This window comes from Ambystoma mexicanum, chromosome 4q, assembly GCF_040938575.1.
Source record: "Ambystoma mexicanum isolate Mex_15411 chromosome 4q, UKY_AmexF1_1, whole genome shotgun sequence".
NCBI classification, from domain to species: domain Eukaryota; kingdom Metazoa; phylum Chordata; class Amphibia; order Caudata; family Ambystomatidae; genus Ambystoma; species Ambystoma mexicanum.
Window position 1 is genome coordinate 668,807,631 of NC_090928.1, and position 15,841 is coordinate 668,823,471.

Here is a 15,841-nt window from a genome sequence, read left to right on the forward strand (position 1 = left end):
AAGATGGTAGCCTAATCTTTTTCCATAGTTTAGTAGGAGAACTTTTTCGCCTAACCAGAGACAATCGTCACCTACAAGAGGGGGGACTCTTTAAAAGCTCTGACACTTTATGACACAAAACTTTTGAGGATCGGAGTAAGTGAAAAGGAATAAACACTGCAATTGACCCATGTTTGAAATAGGGCCCCAGAACAGTAACTCGGTCCTCCTGCAAGCAGGGGGGCGCCCCGCTTCCCTGGAAGGAAATGCTGCCAGCTGTCGTACCGATCAATAATGTGTATATGCGTAGTAATTCTAATTGTTTTTCTGTCATTAACAATTAGAACTGCATTTTTCATTGGTGCACGAAGCGTCCCAATTTCAGTGCACCCACCGGATAAGGTACGCATGAGTCCCACGAAAGCACCTAGACCCTATATAGTTATTCCAGTCCCAAGAAAACCTGATGGTAAAGTAAACGAACTAAAGCTGAATGTAATTAGCAGTGATTCATACACACTTGAGGTAACGAATGGAGGGAAACGCTGGAGACAGGGTCAGCGCGGAATTAATGAAAATATAGCACTGACCACTACACGCGCAAACACACTGAATGCACACGAACAAGGGCAAGCGGCAATGGTTACAGAACCTCGAACGATGGCAACAAGAGGCATGAGACTACCTACCGAACAACCAGTCCCAGAAGGTAGTGGAAGAAACCGAGCAGAATTAACTGAAAGACCAACTAAGGAAAATATAACAAAAGCCCTCAAGAAGACAGAGACAGCTACGAGAGAATTCACTGCAAAAACACAAATGCTGATAGACCATTTGTTCTCGTTTATAGCTAGAGCGAAGAAACTGCATGAGGAACTGAAAAATAGAACCGTAGAGACTATAATGATAAGCACATCAGTTCCTACAAGCATCAGGCCCACAATGTGGCCCCACGTTGGACAGATGGTAAACAGATGGTGGTTAAAAACCATCTACGAAAGAATACAAGAGGAGAGGAAGAGAAATGCAAAATCTCCTCCTACCACAGCGATACAGGTAATGAAACCTGCCCCTCCGACAAGCATGCTTGAGAGACCCCCAGCATGGAAAAGCAGCACAGACGCATTCAAAGATATAGTTATAGCAAACTACAGAAGGAAACTCAGGATCAAGAGAAGCCCACACGAAGATAACAAAGAACTGAATGACTACCTGGATAGCACAGCACATCTAGGAAACATTCGGCACTACCACATGAAGGAGGTCGGAAGAAGAAAAGCTGAAGGAGAATGCTTCATCTGTGCACTTCTACCGTACAGCTTGGGAAAATCCAAAATCTTTGTGGCTGTAGAAATTGACATCCCTATAGCACACTGTATCTCGCACGTAGCAATGTGCAATACCAGAGGACAGTTTATGGGGAGAGATGCCTCATTGATATGGGCAACTGAAAAGGATTACCCCGATGAAGACGGTTACATTCAGGATATCAAGACAAGAAACAGAGCGCATACCAAGAATCACGTGATCAGGTACGAGAAGCCAGAAACCAAAGGATCAGGAACGAGATGGGAAATAAACCCGAGACTGAACGTCCAAGAAAGACAGCAGAAGAGGCTCAAATTTGGAAGAACAGAGACCAAACGCAGATCTGGGGAACAGTAGTTTCCCCAAACGGATGGGAAGAAGGAGTGGTAATCTGCCGAGCTTGGATGGTCCTTGGAGCCTGCCAAGAAGCGATAGAGAACTCACAGAGGTTATGCAAACCTCTATGGCCAAAGCCGGTAAAGCTGCTGACATGGGTCGAAGACAGAGGAGGAACCTTGCAAATAGTACCACTAGAAAACCCAAAACTGTGCTTCAGAAGCAATGGCACAAGGAAGATGGGAGAGAATCAAAACTGCGGACGAATCTTTGAAGCTCCAGGAATGACTCAAGGGACCGCAGTAATTATGGACCATTACTGGGCGTGTGGATGCAAGGCATATATAAGACTACCGAAAAATTGGGGAGGCATATGCACACTAGTGAATGTTCACGTTCCCGCACTAATGATCCCAAAAAGTGACCTGAGTATTGACAGTTTCCCGAAAGCAGATGCTCATCTAAGGAAGAGGAGATTGGCGGAACTGGTATCCTGAATGAAGAGGGAGAATTACTTTCCTGCCAAATCAGAAGAAGCATTTCATGCAACCCATACGAACACAGGCTGTTTAGCCTCACCTCAACAGTATTCACAACACTACTCTTGCCACACATCCAAGTTGGAGTGAATGCTTAATGGTTGCAGATAACCAGATGGGAGTTATTGCAGACCATCAACACCACCATAATATAATTCAACGCTATCAAAGAAGAACTGAGAGCAATCCGATTGATGACCCTCCAGAGCAGACATGTACTTGACATGGTCACAGCGATGGATGGAGGTGTTTGCGCAAAAATCGGAGAATCATGTTGCACATTTAATCCTTCGCATGAGGAAGAAAATGGAATGTTAACAGAAGCCATACGTATGCTGAAAAACTTAAAAAAACAGATGATTGACGAAACCAACGAAGTGGATGATGACAGCTGCTTTGGAGCACTGTTCTCATTGGTCCCACAATGGATGGCAGACATATTCCAGTATCTGGGAGTCCTGTTATTGATGATATTACCAGGATTTCGTGTCATCAAGATAATCATCACACAGTGCCAGAAAACTGCGAAGAAAGCCATTGGGATGAAAATCATGGTCGATGTCGAACCAGGATGGAAGCCCAGAGACCTGACTGATGAAGAAATAAGAGACTTTGTGAAGGCCAGCAAATTTGTGCTAGAAGGAACAAAGTTTGCATATCCCAGAAAACGAAGAAGGTATGAAGCAAAATGGATGTATTGTAGCCCAAATGGACAATGCCAGCTAATGACCTGAAACAAAGATGAACATGTAAAAACAGCAGGAAGCTTGAAAGGAGTGATAAAGATATGGACTCCAAAGATATACACGTTCAAACCAACATGTACCAACCCTGAAGATGACGAACAAGATACAGAAGAACCAATTAAAAAGAGTCAAAAGGAAGAAGCAGAAGTGGTCGATGAACCGACCAGAGGGGGGAGTGTAGAGGATGTCCCAAACATTGCCTGCAACCCAGCCCCCCATTTTGAGGTACCAGAAACATACTCGCCAAGGTATGTGACGTATGAGGAACAAATGAACCAACAAAGAGCTGCACTTAAACTCTGCCCAGTGCATATCAGAAGAGCTATACCTGTTGAAGTGCCTATAACCAGACAACCATGGTCAGCTCGGTAGCCACGGAGACAGCCGTACCAGCAGCTGACACGAAATGAAGACTACCTACAGTCTGTCCCCGAAGAGACCCAAAGGACCTTAATGAAAGGTGAGTAGTGACGACACAAGAGCCCAGACAGACGTACAGATGAACCTACAAACTACAATCGAAAGATGACACACAAGAACGAAATATGATGATAATGATTTAATGTACTCGTAAAACGAAACGAGGTGGCTGTATAAGCAACGTAACCATGGAGTGAGACGAAAGTATGCAGCTAACAAATGCCTGTAAATAGGATCAGATGCAAGACGCTGAGAAAACGATGCTGCTTGCAATGCTTAGTAGAAGAATAGAGCGGCAAGCGCCAAATATATATCTACCTCAATAAAGCACACTATACAAGTGCAACTCCATTTTAAATAAAGCGGAAGTATGCCCAGGCAGCCAGAGGCCTACCAGGCCAGTACTCATATCCCAGCTAAAGCCAGAAGGAAGAGCGGAATTGAAACTCAGCAGAGAAGCAGCTCATGCCTGGGAATTCAAGGTCAACCTAAGGAAGGGAGGAGAGCGGCAACTTCGAGGAATCGAAACTTCAGAGCATAGCAGCCTGCCCTGTGAAGGTCAAGATAAGGAGGCCCAGGCAGGTGGCGAGGCTAAGGAAGAATCAAATACACGAAATAGAGGGAAATTGAAGCAGATTCACGGTGAACAAACACGTGACCAGCCAGGCGCGAAGAGGTACCAATGTCTGATGTCACCCAGACCCCAGGATGCCATAACCTTTCCAGATAAGAGGCTACAGCTTCGAGGCCATCCTCAGCCAACTAATTGACACAAAGCCCTAAAAGTACTGATTGATGGAAAAGAGGCAGGGTGAATCTTGGGGCACTAGGCACCTGTGTGTCCATTCTGCATGCTGCTAATTAAAGTGGAGATTTATTTTCTAGGGGTGTAACCCACCCAATCACAATGGACCAAGTAATCTAGGGTCCTGTAGCTTGTACAACCAATAAAACGTTGTAGTTGTAGTGACGTCTATCACGAGTGATGTAGAGGGACGGGCGTAGATGATCACCCGATAAGAGTTATCCAATCCTCATGCTCTGTTACTATATACAGATATAGCACCTACACTTAAGTTACCTTTTCCAACCAATTGTATTGTATGACAAACTTTGAGTGTTGCACGTCAATGATGACGAGAATGTACTATAACTAGTGTTGTCTGAATGAAGAATTTGGGAGATGAAGCGACACAGGCGATCGCAACACTGTTGATTTCCACTTTGTTTCCCCATTTTTTGTACTTGTCATTAAACGGACTTCCCTTTGCCAAACTATTGAGTTGTCCTTATTGAATTGTGTTGGAGTAAGAGAATCCTGCACCCCATCCTCCTCAAGGTGCAGCTATCTTGTTTTAAAGGTACCCGAGGGTGAGCTCTGTCCTATGGGCCCGTCAGAGGATGCTCCGCCCTCTTGTACACATCCGACTAGAACCTGGATAGTACAGAACAGGACCAAAGCATGTGTATATACTGTGAGAAACCAGAGGGTGTTCTCACGTATAGGCCCCGGGGATCCTTTGTTGAGGTGGCCAGGGAAGGGCCATCGCGCCTGGAACCCAACCCTGTGGGTGGACAACTGAAGGAGGATCACCTGGGAAGGGGGCTGTTGGGGACTGAAGGAGGAGTACCCTCGGGAGAGATGCGGTATTCCCCCCCTTTCCGGCACACCCCTACCTGACATCCCCTCAGTCTGCAAGGGATTTTCTAAACCAAGTCCCATCCTACCCCAGCACTTTCCCTTAAAGGAAAGAAGGCGAGAGCCTTCTGGGAAACCTAAACCCATTTATCCACAACCATACCTCTATCCTCCCCGACTTGACAACATTTCACCCAATTTTCACATTATTACCCGGGAACACTACAACTCCCATAATCCCCGACCACTGCTCTTTTCCAAAACCACGGGGACGAGGAAGAAGCAAAAGGGAGTAATGGAGATTACCCATATGAACCTATGCACCAGGGATTCCTGTGGGCAGTCGCTAGTTTGTCCCGTTAATGAGGCCAGGCAAGGTCAGGCCTCCTTTAACAATCTGGGGATGCTGGAGGAAGCACGAAGGCCAGAGCAGAAAGAACCCTGGAGGTCCCGGAGGGAGAAGGACTACCCCAACACTCCGCCTGTGAGTACAGGGAAGGCGGCAGTATGGCGAGGGAACTCTTACTCCATGGAGCCAAACCAAGGGCAGCTGGGAGTACCTGGAAGTCCTGAAGCTAGAGCTCCTCCCCTGGGCCAGACAATCAAGCCCAGGTCTCTGAGGGGCAAGTGGGAAGACCCTGACCTCAGAAAGATATCCTCTTTAACACCCTGCAGCTCCCAAAACCGCCTTGATGCCATTTGGGGAAGTTGGCAAAATGGGAGCAAAACTAAGACTGTTGCATTCTGGGATGTGAAGTCCAAAGACATTAATTTTCATTAATCAAGAGGGGTCCAAGCACTACGGAGAGAAGCCCCAGAGAAGTCAACAGAGCAAAGCTGGGCACGACAAAGGACAGCCCTTTCTATATACTGTGAGAAACCAGAGGGTGTTCTCACGTATAGGCCCCGGGGATCCTTTGTTGAGGTGGCCAGGGAAGGGCCATCGCGCCTGGAACCCAACCCTGGGGGTGGACAACTGAAGGAGGATCACCTGGGAAGGGGGCTGTTGGGGACTGAAGGAGGAGTGCCCTCGGGAGAGATGCGGTATTCCCCCCCTTTCCGGCACCACACCCCTACCTGACATCCCCTCAGTCTGCAAGGGATTTTCTAAACCAAGTCCCATCTTACCCCAGCACTTTCCCCTAAAGGAAAGAAGGCGAGAGTCTTATGGGAAACCTAAACCCATTTATCCACAACCATACCTCTATCCTCCCCGACTTGACAACATTTCACCCAATTTTCACATAATTACCCGGGAACACTACAACTCCCATAATCCCCGACCACTGCTCTTTTCCAAAACCACGGGGACGAGGAAGAAGCAAAAGGGAGTAATGGAGATTACCCATATGAACCTATGCACCAGGGATTCCTGTGGGCAGTCGCTAGTTTGTCCCGTTAATGAGGCCAGGCAAGGTCAGGCCTCCCTTAACAATCTGGGGATGCTGGAGGAAGCACGAAGGCCAGAGCAGAAAGAACCCTGGAGGACCCGGAGGGAGAAGGACTACCCCAACACTCCGCCTGTGAGTACAGGGAAGGCGGCAGTATGGCGAGGGAACTCTTACTCCATGGAGCCTTACCAAGGGCAGCTGGGAGTACCTGGAAGTCCTGAAGCTAGAGCTCCTCCCCTGGGCCAGACAATCAAGCACAGGTCTCTGAGCGGCAAGTGGGAAGACCCTGACCTCAGAAAGATATCCTCTTTAACACCCTGCAGCTCCCAAAACTGCCTTGATGCCATTTGGGGAAGTTGGCAAAATGGGAGCAAAACTAAGACTGTTGCATTCTGGGATGTGAAGTCCAAAGACATTAATTTTCATTAATCAAGAGGGGTCCAAGCACTACAGAGAGAAGCCCCAGAGAAGTCAACAGAGCAAAGCTGGGCACGACAAAGGACAGCCCTTTCTGAATGGCTGTGAATGGAATTCAGGAAAGCTACGGTGAGCCACATAGCAGCGGCCAGAACCACAGATCCTTCTCAGGCCAGGACTGACTGATGAGAAAGAAGGTGAAGACAACCAGTGAGTTCTCGTGCGTAATGGGAGTGAGCACGATTTGTGATATTTCAAGTATAACTGTGGCAAGTGGCTGTTGCATTGTGGAACTTGTCGTTCGAGGAAATGGCGACAGAGAAAAGCCAGTGATACAGAGTATCGGAGTGGTCCGGCGTAAGGAAGTAGCCCACTCAAAACTCTCTGCGAAATGTGAAATGGTTTGTTATAAACCGACAAAGTGAATGAACTCTAAAATGCGTAATGATCAAGATTAACCCCGGCAAAAGGGGAAGTGAAAAGGTGAAAGTTGAACTTTTGTGCTTATGATACTGAACTACCAAGACCAAGAGACACTGGGGCAAATAACACACGAGTGTGAGCTGACGGGAAAGTCAAAGTGGTCCTGCGAAGGTCTATAGTAAAAGCCTCCCACATTCGAAAGTCTTTGACATCGGGAAAAGGTCAGAGCCCGACTGAGGGAGACCGAAAGTGTGATAAATTAGGGGAAGGGAAGCCCTAAAGATTGTGAATTAAGCTTGGGGAAGGGAACCCCTGCAAGTGCTGTGATTGAAAGGTCCGAGCCTGACTGAGGAGACCTAGGTGAACTTTTGCTTTGAGAGGTCAGAGGCCGGCCGAGGGAGACCTGCGTGAACATATAGTTGAACTATGAACTTTTTGTTGAACTATGATTTATTGAGAGGTCCGAGCCCGACAGAGGGAGACCTACGTGAACTTTTTATTGAACTTTTATAGGAACTTTATTTTGTTGAGCATGTCCAAGGCATCCTACGAACAAGAGACTTGATGCGGACAAGAGACTTTTCGCGGAAGGTCCTGGCCCGTGTCCTGAGCTGTATCGTCGTGCCTTCAAGTCGGAGTGGGTTTTAAAGCCTGAGTGTGCCACCTTGTTCCATGCTCAAAGCCTGGGAAAGTGAGTTTGTTAGCTCAACCAAATTGATTTTTCATTTTGAACACTGTTTTCCTTTACATTTGAATTTTCCCGTGCAATCATTTGTTGTAGTAGTATAATGGCAGGTAATAGGTTTCTTCATTATAGGCCATCTTATTTTGACCAACACTACTAGGGCTGTTTTTGTTTATTAGTTGATGGTAAAGCGTGCTCCCATCCTTACAGTTAGGGCCAGATAGGAGTTTGTCCAACCCTTGCGTTCAATAAACTCCCTCATGCATTGCATCTCTTGTGTCTGTCTTCACTTGTGATACCAAGCCTCCCTTACAATACCCAGTGTTGCATTCCCCACATTTAGGGCAACAGCCTTCCGATTCTTGAGAGAACCTCTGTAGCCTGTCTGGCATATAATTAAACGTATTCAATATCTTCATCTGGATGAGGTGAAAACGTGATTTCACAGACACCTCCTGCATCAGTTTACACATGCTATGCCACACCTCATCTGATATATGATATGATAAGTCATTTATAACGCACCTGTACACAAGTCTATATCTGTGTGAAAGTTAGCAGTCCACTTATCACAGCATTTTGCAAGCACGTCCGGCCTATGACTCATTATTAGAGTCTTTGTTTTCTGTGGGTAAACAATGATATTGGCTTCTTCGAAAGTACCTTAAGGGGGATGTATTTTTGTTAAAGTGTTCATATACGTTTAGTAGCTTAGGGGGTAGGAGATGACATGAAGGATTGGTAGAATTGTGCTGGGTAACCATCCGGACATGGGGCTTTCCCTGTCTTCATACTGAAGATTGCATACAAGATTTCAGTAGTTGTGATGGGGGTATTCAGGCAACTTAAGTCATCTTCCCTGGCCTCTCTAATGGAATATTATTCCGCAATTCAGCAATGTCTGTCTGTATGTTGGGAGAGTCTGAGGTGCTGTAAGAGATTATGATGTGGTATAGGGTGCCAATTCCTGCATCATATTAGCCATAGGTAACACTGGTAAAATGCTATTAAAAAAATAAACTATAGCTGCAATCATAACGCTAGTAAATATTAAGGCAAAATACCACTGCGGATCAAATAAGCCTGCAAACTTCTGGCAAGATATTTCAAAGGCAAAATGGAAAATAATGATATCGAATCAATAAATAAATGCAAAGGGAGGAACCCACTAAGGACGGAGAGATAGCACAGGTCTTTGAAAAGAGTTTCTCACATTCTAAAGAGACTCTTCTGGGGAAGATGTTAAAAGCTGTTAAACTCTCCCCTTCACATCTGAAACCAGGCACTTATGAAATGCTGTGAAAATGAGATGCCTTCTGTCCCCTCCTACCTTTGCAATCACTCCCCTGACATGCCAGTGCTGACGTCCCGTCACCATTTCAATTGTCCAAAAATATAAGCATACAAACGCAGTTGCTAACAATGAAATGCCCATATTAGTAATTGCCAGGCCTTTGCTAACATTGCAGCCACAAGCACCATTTATCTTTTATTTCTTGTCCTGCATTCTGATGGCCCTGTAGGTGAGCCAGTTCAATTCAACATAACCAAACATTTTTGGGTCTCGGGCTAAAGCCTCATTCGTCCAATGTTTGTTACGCCACTGCCCAGAGCATATAGATTCATGCGTCCTCTGCTTTCCAACCATTCACATTAACAGCACTAAAAATAAAGATGCCCTTCCTTGCTGTCCTGGAACGGTGGCGGATTTCCCCCCAAAAGTACGGCAAGGTTGTACCCTTTAGTTCCCACCCGCTTCGACCTCAGACTATGACCAAAGGGTCTGTGTAAACTTTTGAAAGGGGGAAGACTGAAGAATGCATGGCAACTTTTTTTTGTTGCTAGGGGGGGAAATTCCCACACTGAGTGAAGCAACAGAGCCGAACCCATCTCAGGGTCAAAACAACACATTTACAGAACACTCGGCAGCAAGAACTAGAACATATCTATAGGATTAACAGGATAATCTAAAAATATAACTTCTGAGCAAAAGTCCCCTAACCTGATGAGCTGTCTTTGCAACATCCTGTGTTGAGATCCCCTACTTCCCCCTACTACTCCCAGGCCTGCTGAACAGCTTTGGCCTGTTCCCTCTCCCACCCTCCAATCAAGATTCAGGTAGTCCATTGATGGGCGGCTTTCCCACTTTGAAGTGAGCATCACTTGCTAATTTTGCAAGGTACATGCTAACACTTCACTGACCAGTACAGGAGCCAAAAGCCTTACAGTGCCCAGTCATTTAGAAGATCACAGTACTCAAGCTGAAGGTGGCGGGTCGGAAAAATGAGTCGGACACATTAAGGACATTTCAAGGGTTCTTTTATTTAAACTAATAAATAAGGAAAATTCCTATCTTTCCCTATTGCTAAAGGGATTACTCTGTCTATCTCAATAACTAAAGGTGCTCGTCTGTCATCAGGAAGTCCAAAATAAATGTCCTTGTTCCAAACCTAACTCTACCTGACCCTACCAGTAATATGAAGCAGAAAAGGAAAATGTTGCCAAATCGGAAACTCCTGTCCCCCGCACTCTATCCTAAACCCAATAATGAAGCCAAACTTTTCAAAAAGTAAGATTATCAAATTTTCGAAATCTTTCAATACTCCTAGGGTTTCAAAGGCGAGTTAGAAATGGTCAGTTCATAAACCGATATATTTCATGGCATCACAAATGTGGCTTGAAGCAATTTCATCAGGCCCAACGTGTTTCGAGAAAATCTTTCTCTTCATCAGGGGCAAATTTCAAATCAATTCTACAAAATAATACAGATAACATTGTTTTAGAAAATTCATTCCTGGTGGATACATACAAAATAATAATACACATAAAGTTTTACAAAACCAATTGCTGATCCATTTATATAATGATGTTGTCCATTTCATTCAGAAAGAAGTCTAACTAATCAATCAATTAATGTAGTAAGTCTTCCCATATTAGCAACTGTAATGTTGTGTTTAGCATTATCTAGAGAAAGATGTATCTGCTGAATTCATTTATATGGTCAGTCCTCCCATACTCCTAATGGCAGGTAACTTATGATTCCTATGAACCCTGATGGTCCATTCATTAAAGCAGGAACATCTGCTGGATCCATCTTTAGAGTTTCTACTTCAACTGTTACGCTACTCTCTGTTTGTGAGTGCTCTGATGAATATATTTAGTTAGAATAAAAGTAACTATTAGATTAATGAAATAAGAAATATCTCACCTCACTGTGAGTTGGCCGAGAACAACCGGCATATCAGTGAATATGTGAATCATCTTCCATCGGACCAGAAAATTCTCCTATGTCCTCTCTGTAGCAATAAAAAACCCAGTTTAAGGAATTCTAGGGGCACTCAATTATTTGAAACAAGCATGAGTTTAATACACTCACCTAAGGGTCAGGAAATCTAAGGATCTCTCTGATGAGATTGCCCAGGGCTCCTATTTCTACCTTAATAACAGTCAGGTTCAATTGAGGATCTGTAGGAAAAATGGCATTAAAAATGATCTTAAAAGTAACCGTAAGTTTTATAATCTAAAGGATGCTGCTGTTGGCGCATGTAAGGGTCCATAGTTACACTTACTGATCAGTGTTTCCTTGCCTGTGCTGGTCGTGTGCCCCATTCGTATGGAAGCGGCTTGAAAATTCTGCAAAATAGCCGACTTAAGTAACAGCGTGGTATAACGTTGTTATGACATCATCACGTATGACGTATGTGATGTCATATTTGTAAACAAACGCCGATCCTATTTGGCACTCGCTTGTGTGGTCTTTATAAGTGTAGGGTACTAGAGTGTAATTCATCTTTCCAAGGTGTACACTCATTGTCCATTGTAAACATACATGTAAATATGTAAACTTGAATTCATTTGTTATCCTACGGTACTGCCATGTTCCACTTTGACCCCTAAACTACAGGGATCTGTTTTGTATATGAAGAACTGTCCTTATCATATTAAGCAACAACTGCATATTGCTTAAGCTCATACTGCCTCCAAAGAGTGCATTCTGCTTGTTCATTGTTGTAGTAAACATTGAAATAGTTTAAGATGTTTGAACAATTCCTGCATCATATTAGCCATAGGTAACACTTATACAAATCACTGTAGTTGGAAAAATACAACAATTGACTATATTTAATTAGCCAGGGGTCAGCCTTAATGTGTCCATCTGCCTCGTAGGAGCGCACAAATTGTTTGTTTGTTTTGTTTATTTATAATGCGCACCGGACCCAAGGGTATTAGGGCGCAGGAAAATAAGGATACTTTCAGCTTGGTTACATGCAATGCATAGGGAACAATAGGTACATGAGAAACATAGGCATAAATACAATGTAAATTACATGAGTAGTTGGATTCAAAAGTGATCACAGTACAAACATAGACAGGGTTTCCAGAAGGGACTAACACATAGTGGACAGATCAATAAGCAGAAGGATGTACGGTGATGAAGAGTATACATGGTTGAAAGAGTGTTTATCCGGATGGTTATTTATCATTTTCTTTTAGCCGGCTAGTTAAGTTCTATCTGAATTTGGAAAGGGATTGGTGTTCTCTGATGCCGGGAGGTAGGGAGTTCCACAATTTCACAGCTTTAACTGGTAAGCTGTGTGGAGAGTTTGAAGCGTGGTACTTGGAGGCAATTAGAGTTGGCGGTTCTAGTCGGTCTGAGAGAGGTTTTTCTGCAGATTCTATCAGTAAGGTATGGCGGTGCTCTATTAATGAGGCACTTGTATGTGAGGGTGGTGATTTTAAGTTGGATTTTATCCGAGGTATATAGCCATTTGTGTTTTCTTCTAGTAGAAGAAATATGTTCATTTCTATTAATCTTGAGTGCTGCTCTCAAGGCATTATTCTGGAGAACCTGCATTTTGTGGATGATCTGTTTGTTTGCACCTATGTAGAGCGTGTTACAGTAATCCAATTTGGAAAGTATGAGGGCTCTAGCGAGAATAAGGCAGCTCTCAGTAGAGAGGAATTGTTTGCTAGCACTAATTAATTTGCACGTGTATGCGGTACTAGGGAGTTGACTTGTTTGGTGAAGTTCAAGGTAGCATCTAAATAGAAGCCTAGGGTCTTCACTTCCTTTGCTACTTTTATGTTATTGCCATCAATAGTGAGGTTGGCGTAATCTGGGATGAGTTTAGATAAGTGGGAGTGGGTGCCTCGGGTAAGGAGCTCAGTTTTGTCATTGTTCAGGCATAGTCCATGGGTGGCCATCCATGCCTGAACGATGCCATAAATTCTATTCACCAAAGCCAAATCGACGACATAATCTCTGGTAAGAGGTAGGAGAATTTGTGTATTGTCTGCATAGTTCGTATAGGCGATACCCAAATGGTCCATTTCATCGAAGAGGGGTTTGATGAATACATTGTAAAGTGTTGGTGACACACAGGAACCTTGAGGTACCCTGCAGGTTATGGGAATGGGGTCTACTGAGGCCGATGGTGAAAAGACTCTCATGCTCCCGTTACTCAAGAATGACTCAATCCAAGTTATAGCCTCCTTAGAGAAATGGGCTGCAGAATCTAGGTGGCTACATAGGACTTTGTGGTCAACCAAGTGAAATGCAGCCGTGAGGTCTAGAAGGAGGAGTAGGGCGGATTGGCCCTTATCTCTAAGCTCATCTATTTGAGCCTTAAGATCCGTGCCATGTTGGGGACGGAAACCGGATTGGCGAGAGCCAAGAAGGAGGTTAGTTTCCAGGAAGTTCTGTATTTGGATGTAGGCCACTTTATCTAGAATCTTTAAGAGAAATTGCACAGTCGTGATGGGTCTGAAATTTGTGGGTATGGCAGGGTCAAGGGTTTGCTTTTTGAGTAGTGGTAGTACCCAGGATTCTTTCAAATTGTTCGGGACAGTGCCAGTTGTGAATGAACAGTTGATAAGTTTGGTTATAAAGGGCGCTAGTTCTCTCGCAGCGTCCTTAATAAGTTGTGCCGGGCATTGGTCACCCTTACAATTGGACGGTTTAAGTCCCAGTATGACCTTCTCCACCTCAATGACCGAGACTTTAGAGAAGCTGAAACGGGTGTTTTGTTTGTGATGCAGTGATGGAGCTATATTTTGAGTAACTTGAGGTGCTAGAGAGGCTTTCTTAAGGGCAATTTGGTTTGTAAATTGGAGACTTTGTTGGTTAAAGCATGCTGGATACTAGCACACCAGCTTTTATCTTTAGTGCAGTTCTCTTGTGGTACGATGGGTGTTTCCAATTCTATTAGAATACTAAACAATTCTTTGATGCTAGATTTTGATTGTGATATTCTATTATCATATGTCTCCTGTTTAGCTAGGAGGATGTCCTTCTTATATTGGGTTGAGATATTAGTGAGATTTAGTTTGTTTTCTGCAGACGCAGAGAGTCTCCAAGCAGTTTCAAACTTTCTTTTGAGTAGTCTAATGTTTTTTAAGTGAGGGGTGAACCAAGTGTTCAGGTATTTTTTTATTTTGTTTTTTTAATATTTTTTTTTATTGGCATTTGTTTAGACATGAACATCGGGACTCAACAATGTCCCCAATCCCCACCATCCCACCCCACTCCCTCCCCACCGGTTAAAACCTCTTTGCAATTCCACTGCGTCCCATGGGTGCTTTGATCCTAGCCTGTGAACATGTCCAGAATGCAAAGGTTGTGAGGGCACCATTGCAGCATATAGTCACTTTGCAGGAATTCTATGGCGTCTCCCCAATCTGTAGCGAAACGCTGTCTGTCTCCTTGGAGGTTATATGTGATTCTCTCCATAGGTCCATATCCTGTGAAGCCATTCTTGCGTGGTTGGAGGGGTCTTTTGTTTCCATTTTTGTGCTATGGCTAACCAGGCTGCTATAAGGAACCCCATAAAGTTTCGCTTTTGTGTCTTTATGAGTGACCTGTCTCAGGGGGCCCACATGCCACACATCCATATTTCTTCTCCTAGATTGGCCGTTCCCTTGAACATTTCTTGCATCTGTGTTTTCACTTCCGCCCAGAATTGTTGTAGCTCTTTGCAGTCCCACCAGATGTGTCTCCAACTTCCCATTGTGTCGCATCCCCTCCAGCATTTCCCTTGTGTTGTCAGGAACATTTTGTGTAGTCTTTCCGGATTGTAGTGCCATTGGATCATCACTTTGGTCCAGGCTTCCCTCGTTTTTATCGCCCGTGTCCATTTGGGGATTATTTGCCAGAGGTATGTCCATTGATCTCTCGTGATTTGTTTCTCTAGCGTGGTTTCCCATTTTTTCATGTACTGCCAAGTTATGTTTTCGTCTTGGGCGTTTATAAATTTGTAAAGGGTGGAGACGAATTTCTTTTCTCCTGTTTGGGTCATCATGTAGGTTTCGAAAGGAGTGGGATCCCTTGTCAGAGCCTTTGTTATTCTTGGCGTTGTGAGCCAATGGTGGATCTGTTCGTACTGGAATCTATCCTTTTCCGTGAGACCCAGCAGTTCCTGGCATTCTGCGAAGGTTCTGATCTGGTGTCCCTCGAACATGTCTCCCACTTTTCTACAGTCGGCGTCTCGCCATTTCTGGAACGCCCCTTTTTCCACTCCCGGGGGGAAGTCTGGGTTGTCGAAAATTGGTATGAATGGGGCGGGATCTATCGTGAGGGTTTCTCTCTTGGTAGCTCTGTCCCATATTTCCATGGTGGTACTTAAGACTTCACTTATTTTGATGTTTTGGTGTCTATGCTCTGGGTTCCTCCAAAGGAGGTGACGCAGTTTTGATCTTGCGACGGCTCTGTCCTGTGCCTCCCACCATTTTTCTGATGTGTCCATGATCCATTTGCTAAGAACCCACAGTTGTGCCGCCTCGTAGTACTTCCTGAAGTGGGGGAGTGCCATTCCTCTGTCTATTTTATGTGCTGTGAGCGCCTGTTGTGATAATCTTGGAGTTTTGTTTTGCCATATATATCTTGTGATTATTTTAGAGAGTGACTTGAAGAAAGATGTCGGAATCCGTATGGGGAGTGCTTGGAAGTAATAAAGCAATCT